Genomic DNA, 12,577 nt, shown 5'->3' with positions numbered 1-12,577 from the left:
GAAACAGATCTCCTTAGAAATGACTTCATGAGGATTTTTTTTTGTTTTTTATAAAATTATAAAATTTTATAAAATTATTTCTTTTTGTACATTTGGAACAATCCAACAATAAATACAACCCGCCTTTAAACCAAAAAAAAAAAAAAAAAAAAAAAAAAAAAAGAAATGACTTCATGAGTAGATAAGTCCACTCCTCCCTCATAGGTTTCAATGTTTTCGAAAGTGTAAAAGAACTTTTACATTACGGGATCGCCGAGGCGGGTGAATTTGATTTGAACCTGTCCTGTCGATGTGCATTTTGCTTTTGCTTTGCTGCAATTAAACATTTACCAAGCCTACCTCATTCATTGTTGTGACATGAAACATGGCCAGCCCACCTTAAGGAGAGAACCACCTTAAGGGAAAAAGAGGGAATCCAAGGAAAAGGGGAGGAGGGAGGAAGAGGAGGGGCAAGTAGAGCCCAGGGACAGAAACCCGGAAAGGGAAATAAAGGAAGGATGCAGAGCTCCCTGCCTCTGTGTGTTTATGTAAATGATGTGCGGGGCACAGGCCAGTGGCACAGGAAGAGAGGCAAACTCGGCCACAACATTCAGCATTTGGATCTCGTGCCTGGATTATTCCCCTACAGAGTGTTACTGTGTCATGCTTCAGACGACTCGGGCATTGATTGTTTGAAAAAAGCATAAAAAATAGGTTGTATGTTTACGTTTATGTTTATTTTCGTTTGTAACATGCACAATGCAAACTGAATGAGCTCTTGTCGCTTGCAACTATGGGGCGGTGAGGAGATGGGCGGGAGAATGTTGGAGGGACGAGGGAGGGGAGAGGAAGAAGATGCAGATGAAAAGGAAAGGTGAGAAGAGGAATGTGAAGAGGGGCTAGCAAGGAGAGCAGGGTAGAAATAAGATAAAAGAGGAAGGGGTTGAGTGCTTCTCTGAACTGTATGAGTGATTTGAAGGCTCTCACCTGTTACCTGGAGGGCAAGGTGTTCCAAATGAGTTCTTCATTCTCTGATCTCTCTCGTGCAAGTTACTCCACTCTTTTCTGCCTCTTCCACACTATCCTTCCACTCCGGTCCCTTCACCTCCCCCTGGCTTGCTCTCCTCCCTGTTCTGTATTTGCTACGCTTCCTTGCTGCGCGTTGCCACGGCTAGACTCCTGATGACACCCACCGCTACTCACATTCCAACACCAGCTTAGATTCAAGCCATCTTTTATAGCCACACAGACCCACCTTCCAGGTCCACGAATGTCAGTGTGCACACAGCCGTGGTGCGGGGAGAGCTGGGTGCAGTGACAGGTCATTGGAATTGGAATTTGCCTTCTCTGGTGTTGTGCATTGTTCTACACTTAAAGAACAGACTGCAATATCAAGGTTTACTGTCTGATGGTGCACTCTAAAGAGCTTAAGGCATCAATTAAAATCACTCATTAAACGTCTGTAAAAAAAGTTCTGTTTATTCATGAGAGCATTGTAAATATGATCATTGTTGGAGCACATTGGGATAAAATGTGACTCTGGCACCAAAAGTCGCCAATATGCAATCACGAAAAAGAAAGTGTCCCAACTTGGTGGACACTCGCTTTCCCTATTCATGAGAGCATGCCAGGGCTGGCACAATCAAAAGTAACCACCACATGTAAACACATGTAAACAGTTCTGTCTGTTGTGCAAGTGTCCATTGCAAAAACCAAGGGATATGTTAACATCTCAAAAAGGGAATTTTCAAAATCCCAACATGAAAAACAACATAGTCAGTGTATTCCAAGGTATAATCTCAGTGAGAATAAATGGCGTAACGCAATGCATTGCAATCCAAATGACCCTCTCCAGGAGCCCAAAAGGTCTAAAGAATAAGAGATGGGCATGACATAACAAATACATATCGCTATCACTTACATCAGCAATAAATGAAAACGCTAATGCATGAATAACAAGTAGAAGGGTGCTATTAACTCTGTGTAGCAGAGAGGAGCCATCATAAATAAATATCCAGTGAAAGCGAGGTTACATTTCCTTCATAAATAAATAAATGCAGGATTGTAAATACTGGGATTGTGATGGGGCAGGGGGAGTGGGGTCATTGCATTTGGATTGGGTACCTCCCATATCAGCTTCAGCCATGAATATCCTATCGCTAGCTATGATATTGTGCCCCGTGGGACCATGAAGGGATAAAGATCTCAGGTCTGGAAGAAGGGTTAGGTTAGTTAGGTGAGGTTGCTATGCTGCCTTCCTTGACGTGCAAGACAGTGAATACATCACCTCTGTTTGCCCTCTTTAGAATAAACGATTGCACCTGATATTTTCCACAATTCGAAAGTCCCGATTATAAAGAAAACACTGGGCAACCTTCAAAAACACACCAACACCACACAGGAGGGTCTGTACATCCAAGGAAACCAATACATAATCCACTCCTCAAAAATCTGCAAGCCAGGCAACCTTAGCTACAAGTGTAAACAGCAAACGTAAATGTGCCCAAATAAGAAAAGTTTTAATTCCCTAACATTCCAATGTAAACCAGACGCCTTACGAAAGCTCAGCCAAACACGAACATGAGGCGAACTCATGGTCTGAGTGTGTACAGGCCCAGCGAAGTGATCCCCAAACCAGAAAGAGAATAGAAACAACATCATGGGCGCAGACACCCATAAAGAAGCAGAGAGAGGTCCAGGTCCAGCCTGGCGGTGAATGTAGTGACGTCACTGCGCCAGTACGAGCGCATAGCTCTCAACTCACACGCTTTTGGCGGGTGTCACCCGCCTTGTAAACAGCTGACTCAGCCGCCTAGCCTCCTGCACGCCCATTAGTTTCAATGGGCCTCTCAACCGCCAAAAATAAAATCGTGTTTTCACCCCTTTTCCAACATAAATGGCTGAGAGCTATGCGAGCACTGACGCCACTGCAAATCAAAGACAGCCGTAGAGCGTGCAATACAGAAGGCCGCGCTATCGCGAGAATGAAGATGGAAACAAACGACCGCCCCACCAATGAGAGAATAAACACAAACGAAGCGGGAACAAATCAGTCTGGAAAATGTGAGCAGCCATCATTAAGATGCATCGATGTTCAAATGAAATGTCATCTGCAATAACATGCACAAGTGCAGATATACTTAAAAGCGCCCGAGTTACAAGGGAATTAAAATAAAATCATAAGATCAAGGTACAAGCATTAAAAAATATATGTGTATCATAAATCGTTTGCAAATAAACCATCAAGTTGTAGCAATGCATAAAACCCAACAGATGAAGAAAAAAATGACATCTTCAAGCAATACAATTTAAGCAATAAGCGACGCCATAAAACTACGGGTTCTGCTCGCGGGTGCCTTTTCACCTGCCAGGTCGGACCTGGTGGGCGGACCGGAACGCCGCGAGCAGAGCATGTCGGATGCACCGGCACCATCCGACCTTCCCATTCCCATTGATCCCTATGGGGCTCAAATGGGAATGGGGAGTAAAAGTTTCCGGCCCCGGCAATGGGAAATACTGGGTCCACCAGGGGCTGGAAAAATTCGCAAGTTTGACGGCAGCCTGCCCGTTTTACCGCAAGGCTACTGCCAAACTTGTAATGAGGCCAAATACGTCTGTGAGAAAGGTTAAGACAGTTTCCATGTGCAATAAGTATGATGATGTAGCACAGGGAACACCAAGAAGTCGGGCAAGGAAAATATTCCCCTTCCCTACAGTAGGGTCTCCGAATTCCCACGGCCCAATAGCTCACACTCATAAGCCCCAACACCTATCGCCTACCCCATAGATTTCATCATATGTTTAACCGAATACTGCCTCATTGACTTGGAAACTCTAAACAAGCCTCCAATAACTTGGTTCATTTTGGACCTTTGTTTTTCAATAGTGCTCTTGCAGGTGAGGCGTTGATTGAAATTAATCCCAAGGTAAGCAAAATCCTTGCAGACAGGCAGCCTATGACCATCAACAATATTGGAATCTGGAGAGATCTTCTTGCGGCACTCGAGAAGCGCACAACAAAGTATATCCCTGCATTCGCCATCAAACCACAATCTCGTATGAAGCTGCCATACATATCAACAAGTACCTGCAAACATTTGGGAGTCCTAGCAGGTAAAACTGCCTTGTCAGCGTAACTTAAGAAGGGCAGCCTTCTGCCTCCACTTTGGGGGGCATCAGTGTTTGTGGCTTCTTGGGTGGATGTGAGGCACTTTGTATAAAGATTAAACAAGATGGCCGCAAGAACACACCACTGCCTAACTCCCTTCCCTACCTCTATGACATCACTTGATACCTCCCGCCCCTGCCAGAAAGAACCAAGGCTTTTGCATTGGTATGAAAAGCCTAAGTCATCCAGATCAAGGCCAAGCCCAGGTCCATTAAGGCCACATAGACAGGAGAACCCAGAAGGAGCGCATATTTTGCCAGAATCAAATATAAATTGAGGGACTGATTAACAGTGCCTTTACCCACCCTAAACGCTGGATGTGTGTCTGTCAGGAGATTGTGCTTCCTTAAGCAATCCTCCAGTTTATTTAGTAATATCTCTGCAAAAATCTGGCTGACTGGATGATAAGAAGAAGCAGTGGATGGATTGCCCTTCTTGAAAATTGCCAAAATAATGCCAGTGCTCCAGCTGTCTGGAATGTTTCTAGTAACAACAAGGGTGTTAAAAACCTGTGTAAGGAAAGGGGCTCACAAGTTGGGGTTAGCATATAAAAGATGTTTTGGCAACCCATCAAAACCAGCGGCTTTACGTGATTTATGTATCCCTATTGCAGATGAAAGTTCCCTGACCAAAAGGAGAGGCAGGGTCACTTCCATCTCAATTGGAAACTCCGCCCCTACCCACTCAGATTCACAGTTTCAACCGTATAAAGTGCTAAAGTTATTCATCCAGTCCTTCTCTGATATGTGTACATCTTGGACTTCCACAGACCCTAAATCGAGCCTATCCAGGTTCCTAGCTATAATCCTCCAAAATGCTTTTGTGTCACGAGTAGCAGCTGCCGCGCATAGAGCATCCCACGGTTCCCTAGTAATCTCTGCCCTTCTATTTATGAGTTCCTGTTTAAAATCCCACCTCCTTCCCCTAGTGTCGATAGCAATAGAGGAGAAGCATTTTCTGTGTGAAACTTGCTGAAAGCCATGAATTTGATCCAGCATGGCTACTAATCTTTGCAGGCTTATTGATCCTAAAAATACTCCTGCAACTGCCACGAAGAGGGTAGAGGAATTAATAATAACCACCGGGGAAGACGAAGGATTTAAGCAAGTCATTAGGACTGTCTTGTTTAAAACGACTAGCTTAGTAGATAACTTGAGCTCCCTATCCGCTTTCCAGTGGAGCACCCGGCCAAGTGAGCCCTTAATTATTAGTTGGTAGTAAATATCGTTAATATCAACCACCTCCCTCCCAACACCCAATTGAGGGAGAAATGAAGGCTGTCACTCTCGAACCTCACAGGAATCTCAAAGCAACGAGTACAACCCACCACTTCATACGAATCACAATAAAGTCTATGAGGCCTAGGAATCTATCTTAATCAAAAGTGAAGTTTCCTGCAGTATTTGAATGGAATCTACGGTTTACCGCTCTAAAACCAGCCTTCATCAAAATATCCGAAAGACCTAAAGCACTACTTGAAGTAGTGGGATCCACGGAATATGATTTTGGAATTGACAATGCAGTTTCTTCTTCATTATCATAGAGAAAGTCCTCCCCAGATACTAAACGAAAATAACTAACACCCCCGCTATTACAGAAAAAACAGGTCCCTTACAGTTGTGACTATTTAACATAATATGTTGCAATGATTTTAATATAGGTTACCATCCCCTCGTCACTTTTATTGTTATAAAAGTTAAACAATCCAAGTGATTTAGCTAGATAGGAATTGGGTCTAGCACAGAGAGAATATTTCCATTTGATTGGACAGCTAATTGAACATTCCAGCCCACAGTGATCGAGACATAAAATGCTACACCCAAGATGTACGACCTTTCACACTGGTCCTTACGGCTGGCATATGAAAGAGACAGAACCTGTGAAGATAGACAGGCTTAATTGTCCAAATTGCCTGCGACATAACTTGATAGTCATTAAAAAACTCCCATCAGGCATTGTCCTGGACTTTGCTATTTAAGTCTGCAATGTTCCATACCATAATCTCCCAACTGACCCTTTTGGTCTACCCTAGGAATTCTAACAACATTCCCCTTAAATAGCGTTCGCTTCATTCCCCCAGCTAACCCCCAAGTCTCTTTTGAGTCATCTGTCACTGCCAAAATCTAAAAAGAGACAGTAGATGGAGCAGCTTCCTATACCTGGTCCTCCTGTCAGTCGACCTTCTCCAAACCCTGCAAACAATCAAACCTATTAAAAATCATATGGTTCAGGGTAATATTCCCCAAACCCTTGGGCCATAAAAAAGATCTGGATTCTGCTGATGGCCTGTCTTTGTCCTAGGTAACCCAGAATGGACAGTGGCCAGAGCAGTCCCCACGTCTGATCATCCCCTCTCCAGCTGGTCTATAGAAAAAACACAGAGAAAGAAATTGGATATTAGATGGGGCCTAACAGCTTTGCAAACCTCTCCATAGCAGGTTCAAAATCTAGGTCGGATTATTTAAAGTAATAGTATGCAATCATACGGAAACATTTTCTCTGCAGCCTACCCAAGTAGAAAATCTTGCCATCAGTAGCTTTCTCTCCCCCTCAGTAAAGCGACACCACCTTATGCAATGATTGACCTTATTCATAAGGGAGAGGAGTCCTCTTCATTTGGGGTAGTTAGAGTTGGGATATTTGTCATAACAACTAAAGAAGCTGCCTGGAGGGGGGTAAATCTACGGTGGTTTCAACGATCCCTGTGAGTCTTCCCCCACCTGCACCCTGGCTGTCTCAAGTGCACCCCTGTTCTCCCATTCACCAAATGCTCCAAGCTTCCTTGCATTGATACTAAGCTTGTAAAATCTATAATTTCAGGGTAACAATGCCGACTCCCAAGGTTCAAAGTATGTATATTCATGAAATTGGGTTCCTTTGCCACATGTTTACCACAATCCTTTATGTCTGACCCGAGTCGCCTAGCATTACAGCTCTTAATGGGCCTAAACAGTTGATATAGAACCCTGTGATTAACCATGCCTAAATGGTTAGCTCCCGAAGCCCCTTGTATTGACCCGAGCCGACCATTGTGTAGTTCTGCCAAGTGCCTAACAGACTGGTTGCTACCCTATGGCATACATTGCTTAGGGTTATTCCCATCCACTCCTGTGCCCCTTACAACTCCCAAGAGTGAGTCTATTTTAGGTTCCAGTCCTGAAAAAACCTTGTGAATATTTAATACCTGGCTTTCCATAATCTATAGCCACGTCCGAAAAGTATATTCCGTATATGTGTCCTTCATGTTGAGTGTTTGAGCAAGGTCAGTCTTGGGGTTACTAGTCATTGAATGATTATACGTCCCACCACCATCACTCACTAGAACTGATTCCAGGTACCCTTCTGCTGCCTATAGTCAGGGATTGTAGGAATGTTGCTACTCTTAGGGTTCTGTGAGAAACCTGAAGGTGTCTCCCTAACTAGTCCCTGGGGATCTGTCATCCAGGTGACCAGGACATGGCCATCGCTATTGGATCCAGTTCCTGGAGGAGGACCAGTGAGGGAGGGTCACCTGGATGGGGGTCCACCGGGAGTGAAAGTGGTACACCAATGGGTGACACGTGGTATTCCCCTTCTTGTAACCCCTCTTCCCCATCCTACCACAGAGGATGCTCAGAGACTTTCCCCCCCTTCCAACATGAACACTTTCACATACCCCGGAAGACAATGGTCTAACACCAGAGCCGTTTACCTGACATGTCCAACCACAAGGTTCCAGCAAAGTCAGGCAATTGACCAGAATCACACACATCCGAAGGCCCTTTCCCTTCCCCACATGGATAAAAGGTGGAGCGTGAGAGCACACTACGAGCAAGGCAGACCGCACAATGAGACAGCTATCCCAGAGCGGCAATTCAAGAAGGGGAGGAAGGCGACGAGAACCAAAGGGGCGACAAGAAGAGAAGCAACCTTGCCCTTTATGACCCAGACCCGCAAAGCCTCTGTGGAATCAACCATAAAACCGCGAACACTAGCCAGCATGTGTTGCAGCAAATGTCAACGGTACACGGAGCACGCCTACACTGATAATCAGGACTGGGAGAGACGCTCGATACCATGGTACCGTACTTGACTTCAGAGACAAGAAAAGTCAAGCGGTTCATCACAGTCAGTGAGTCGAGGGGAGAACTGATAAGAAACCGAACTGCGTTGAATGAAAGTTATGAATGGGAAATTAAGAGAAGTTCAAAGAACTGTTAAACTCTTAGGGGAAAACCAGCTGCAGAGGGGTCCAGCACATGTGGGTGCTCATTCAAGAGACTCTGGTTGATCCCCCATTTGCTGAAACTACCGATACAAGAAGGTTTTAGGAGAGCCACAAGGAAGGGGTCAAAATGGTCATACAGGGGTCTAGCAAATTCCCTTGTACAGTCCAAAGTCTTTGACCAGAAAACCATTGGAAAAACTAAGAGAAATGAATCACACATATGTGAGGAAGTAGAAAGAATTACAAGGTTGGCAAGCGTGAACCCGACGAAGGGATGCCTGCAGAACTGTGGAAACGTGGTTGGAGTAGAAGCTCCTTGTTATTGGACCGCAACGATCGCCTGTAAGGCAGTCTCCTGATAAATGCTCCAAGATAACTAGAAGGAATACCTGCAAGGCATTTGTACACCAGACAAGATGCTTTGAAGGGGATTCTTTGATGGACAGGGAGCCAGTGCAGTTTCCTCCGGGCGTTGGAGAAATGATCTTTCCGTCCAATGCCACATACAGCTCTGACAGTCCCTTTTTGAATAGTCTGCAGTTTCTCTTAATTTGCTTGTGTGGTGCAGATTTACAGCCCATTGCAATAATCCATCCTAGAATTAATGGTAGCTGTCGCTATCAAGGCTCAGTTTCCCTCTGACACATATGTCTGAATCTGATATTGCAGTTGAGTTATATAAGTGCAGCTGAAGTTTAGGTAAGAGGCATGTTTATTGAAATTTTAATTGCAATCAATTTTGTAAAGGAAGAGCCAAAAGCCCCTACCAAAAGCTCTGCCCCCATGTTGCTTATATGTTGGGAACCGGAAATTGCGACACGTGCATTACCAGTGAGAATGCCTGTACCTCAAAGGATTCTTGAAACAAGGTATCCATTGAGAAAACCCTATATGCATTCACAAAGATATGATGCTCTTCTGGACAGAGTCCCGGAAGAAGTGTGAAAATGGATGGAGAAAGAGGACTGGTGATGTCATGAAAAGCAGCACTGACGCACCAGAAAAGACATTCTATGAGATCTGAAGAGGAGGTGTCAAATTTTGGGCTCAAGATGAAGATGCTCATGCATAGAAACGTTGAAGAAAATGCAAAGTCATTTTACAATTGTATAGATGCAGTAACGCAAGTAGACAAAGTGGTCTTGAGGCTGGCTACCTAGTGAATAGATTGCAGCAATGCGCATATGTATGTACATATGAATGTATTTGAACCTGGATGTTCCACGATGCACTTTAGCAAGGCTTGAACCCTGTGAATTGAAAGGGTTTTATTGTGGCGCAGTTGAAAAACAGCTAATGGCGAAGGAGAATCCAAGAAAGGCTGGCTGGCCCAGCACCAAGAGTTGAGGCCACCGTGAGCCTGGTTCTCTGTCAATTAGCTACATGAATGTGAGAAAGAAACAAACTTCTGTTTGAGGTGGAATGAAAAAAGACTTAAGGCGTCAAGAGTTTATCATTTAATAATATTATATACAGCAAAAGAGCTCGAAAACGTGGTCTCCAGTCACATGGCCAGATTGTTTTGTTTGTTTGTTTGTTTATTTATTTGTATTGCGCACCAGAGCTGGAGGTAGCAGGGCACAGAAGAGTTACAAGACAATTCACAGCTTAGGTTACAGAAATAAATTACATTGGAGGAAAAGCACAACGTCAGGCAAGGGTACTCATTAAGCATAAGCAAAGGTTGCAAAATAAAGTACACAAGACAAAATAAGGAAGAAGGATAAATAAAAGGTGGTAATTGAGCGTCGTCAAACAGAAATAAAGGATCAGGCAGGAGCAGTGTGCGGGTGGCGGGCCTTAGTGGTCTTTGGACTTGAGCCAATTAATGCAGTTAGATCTAAAGGTCTGGTATGGTTGATCTGCTCGGAGTGGGGGCGGCAGGGAATTCCAAAGCTGGGCTGCTTTGACAGGAAAGCTGCTGCCCCCAATCTTAGAAAGTTTAAACCTAGGAATAGAGAGGCAGTTAGAGTTAATTAGTTTAGATAGTCTAGTAGAAGACCTTCTATGGAATCACTCAGATAGATAGATAGGTGCCGCATTGTTCAGTGATTTGTGAATGAGCAAGGTGGTTTTCAGCCAGATTTTGTCCTTAGTAGAAAGCGAAAGCCAGTTGTTTTGTTTCCTAAATTCAGATATATGTTCTCTCCTGGCTACGCCTAGTGCTGCTCTGAGGCTGTTATTTTTTGGAGAGTTTGGATTTTCTGGATGATGTATTTGTTGGAGCCGATGTAGAGGGGGTTACAATAGTCCAGCTTGGAGAGGATGAGGGCTCTGGCTAGGATAATGCAGCTATTATTAGAGAAAAATAAATGGTTTGCCAGTTCTAATGAGTTTACAAGTATAAGCGGTAGCAAAGGCCAAGGCATTGACTTGTTTAGAGATGGTAAGAGTAGAGTCAAGGTAGAAGCCTAAGGTTTTAACCTCGCTGGCAACTTTGATAATATTGCCATCAATTATGAATGAGGTGTATTCATGGCCTCGTTTTTTGAGGTTCGTGGGGATACCCAGGATGATGAGCTCTGTTTTGTCATCATTGAGGCATAGACCATGAGTAGCCATCCATGCCTAGATGATGAGGTAAACTCTATTCACCAAGGTCAAATCCTCACCGTAATCCCCGGAAAGTGGGAGGAGGATCTGAGTATCATCTGCATAGTTAGTGTAGGTGATACCAAGACGGTCCAGATCATCGAAGAGGGGCTCAGTGAATATGTTATACAATGTGGGGGGACGCAGGATCCCTGGAGCACCCCACAGGTAATGGGAATAGAGTCTGCAGCTGCCGTGGGGGAGAAGACTCTCATGGTCCTATTAATTAAGAATGACTTAATCCAGACCACCGCCTCCTTGGAAAAGTGTGCGACCGAGTCTAGATGGCTGCAGAAGACCTTGTGGTCTACAAAGGTCGAATGCAGCCAAGAGGTCAAAGAGGAGAAGGAGAGCTGAGGTTCCCTTGTCCCTCAGCTCATTAACTTGGGCCTTCAGGTCGATGAGGGGAGCATTGAAATAGACTTTGGGTCGAACTACACCAAAACCAGAAGATAAAACCATGCCACACTCCTTTTTATTCTCAGGCATAGAGAGCTTCTGCAAGGCCAAGTTCAAAACCTTAATTGAATAGCAGACCGCAAGAGGGATGATAGATGTCAGACTAATTGGGTGTGAAGCAATGGTCGAGACCAGCCCACAGGCACCTGTGGGTACCAGCCTGCATGCTGCTAGCTTGTGGAATATTCCAGAAGGGTACAAGCATGCTAACCAATTATAGAGGGCGATGTAACAGAGAGCCCTATAGTTTTTATAAACAATGGAGCGTCATGTATTTTATAACGATGAAATTGACTTGCTCTAGAGGAGGGCTTAGTTGTCCACCTGATGTTAGAGACCCAATCACTACCCCGGTTAGTATGGAACATATACTTAGATGTTCCCTGCAAGGCTATCACATCCCCAAGTAGGTTTTTGTAGTTTGCCATGTAGTGTGACATCACTGATGATGAAGTTTGACTATAAGCGTTGTGTTTTTTATGAAATTCACTGAGACTGTGCTTTGCGATGTCCGTTGCTGTCTGTTGTAACTCCCTGTTTTTCGACAATTGCAAATAAAACAGCACTTAGTTTTGCCAACTTCCTGAGTCAGTTTGATTATTAATGTATCAGTAAGTTCTGTATCCCCATCCATCTCTTAGTATAGATACCTCGTCTTAAAGGACCCAGGTCTATGGATTCATGATTAAGATTTGTGAATTCCACACGTGAAATTGTTTTGGAAAAAGCTGTGGTGAACCCAAGGAAAGAGGCAAAGATTTGAGACGGGTGTGAGCCCCGAAGAAGGGGATCCAGCGGTAAAAAACAATCATCCAACATACATACAGAAAGGAACATTTTGTTTCTTATTTTATAACATCAGGTCCTCTGAGACAAGAGACTTTTTGTAGAAAAAAGACTTAACCACTGGAGGTCCTGATACCTGAGAACGGAACTGTACTTTTGTGCTGGGAAAGTTTGAGTGTGTACTGTGCTCCGGAGTCCCGCCTTGTCCCTTGCTCAAAACGTGGGGAAGGGAGACCCTGCCTACCACATCTTGACTTATCATTTGTGAACACTTCTTTCTTTCTTGTGAACCCTATCCCACACTCTTTTGTATTTAGTTGTAAGGATTGGCAACAGGTTTTCTTTAGTATAGGCCCTTTTATTTGACAAGACGCCACTAGGACTGC

General features: G+C 44.2%; 1 long non-coding RNA gene across 1 annotated transcript in view; it reads left to right on the top strand.

The window, feature by feature from the left end:
- The first annotated feature begins 490 nt into the window (after positions 1 to 490).
- The window catches only part of LOC138497390 (uncharacterized), a 135,744-nt gene continuing 123,657 nt past the window's right edge, over positions 491 to 12,577 (top strand). Inside the window, exon 1 of the long non-coding RNA XR_011278572.1 lies at positions 491 to 693. This is a non-coding gene — a long non-coding RNA (uncharacterized lncRNA). The remainder of the gene's footprint in view (positions 694 to 12,577) is intronic.

This window comes from Ambystoma mexicanum, chromosome 5q (genome assembly GCF_040938575.1).
Source record: "Ambystoma mexicanum isolate Mex_15411 chromosome 5q, UKY_AmexF1_1, whole genome shotgun sequence".
NCBI classification, from domain to species: domain Eukaryota; kingdom Metazoa; phylum Chordata; class Amphibia; order Caudata; family Ambystomatidae; genus Ambystoma; species Ambystoma mexicanum.
The sequence above is the reverse complement of the archived record's forward strand: the minus strand, read 5'-3'. Positions and strand labels throughout refer to the sequence as shown.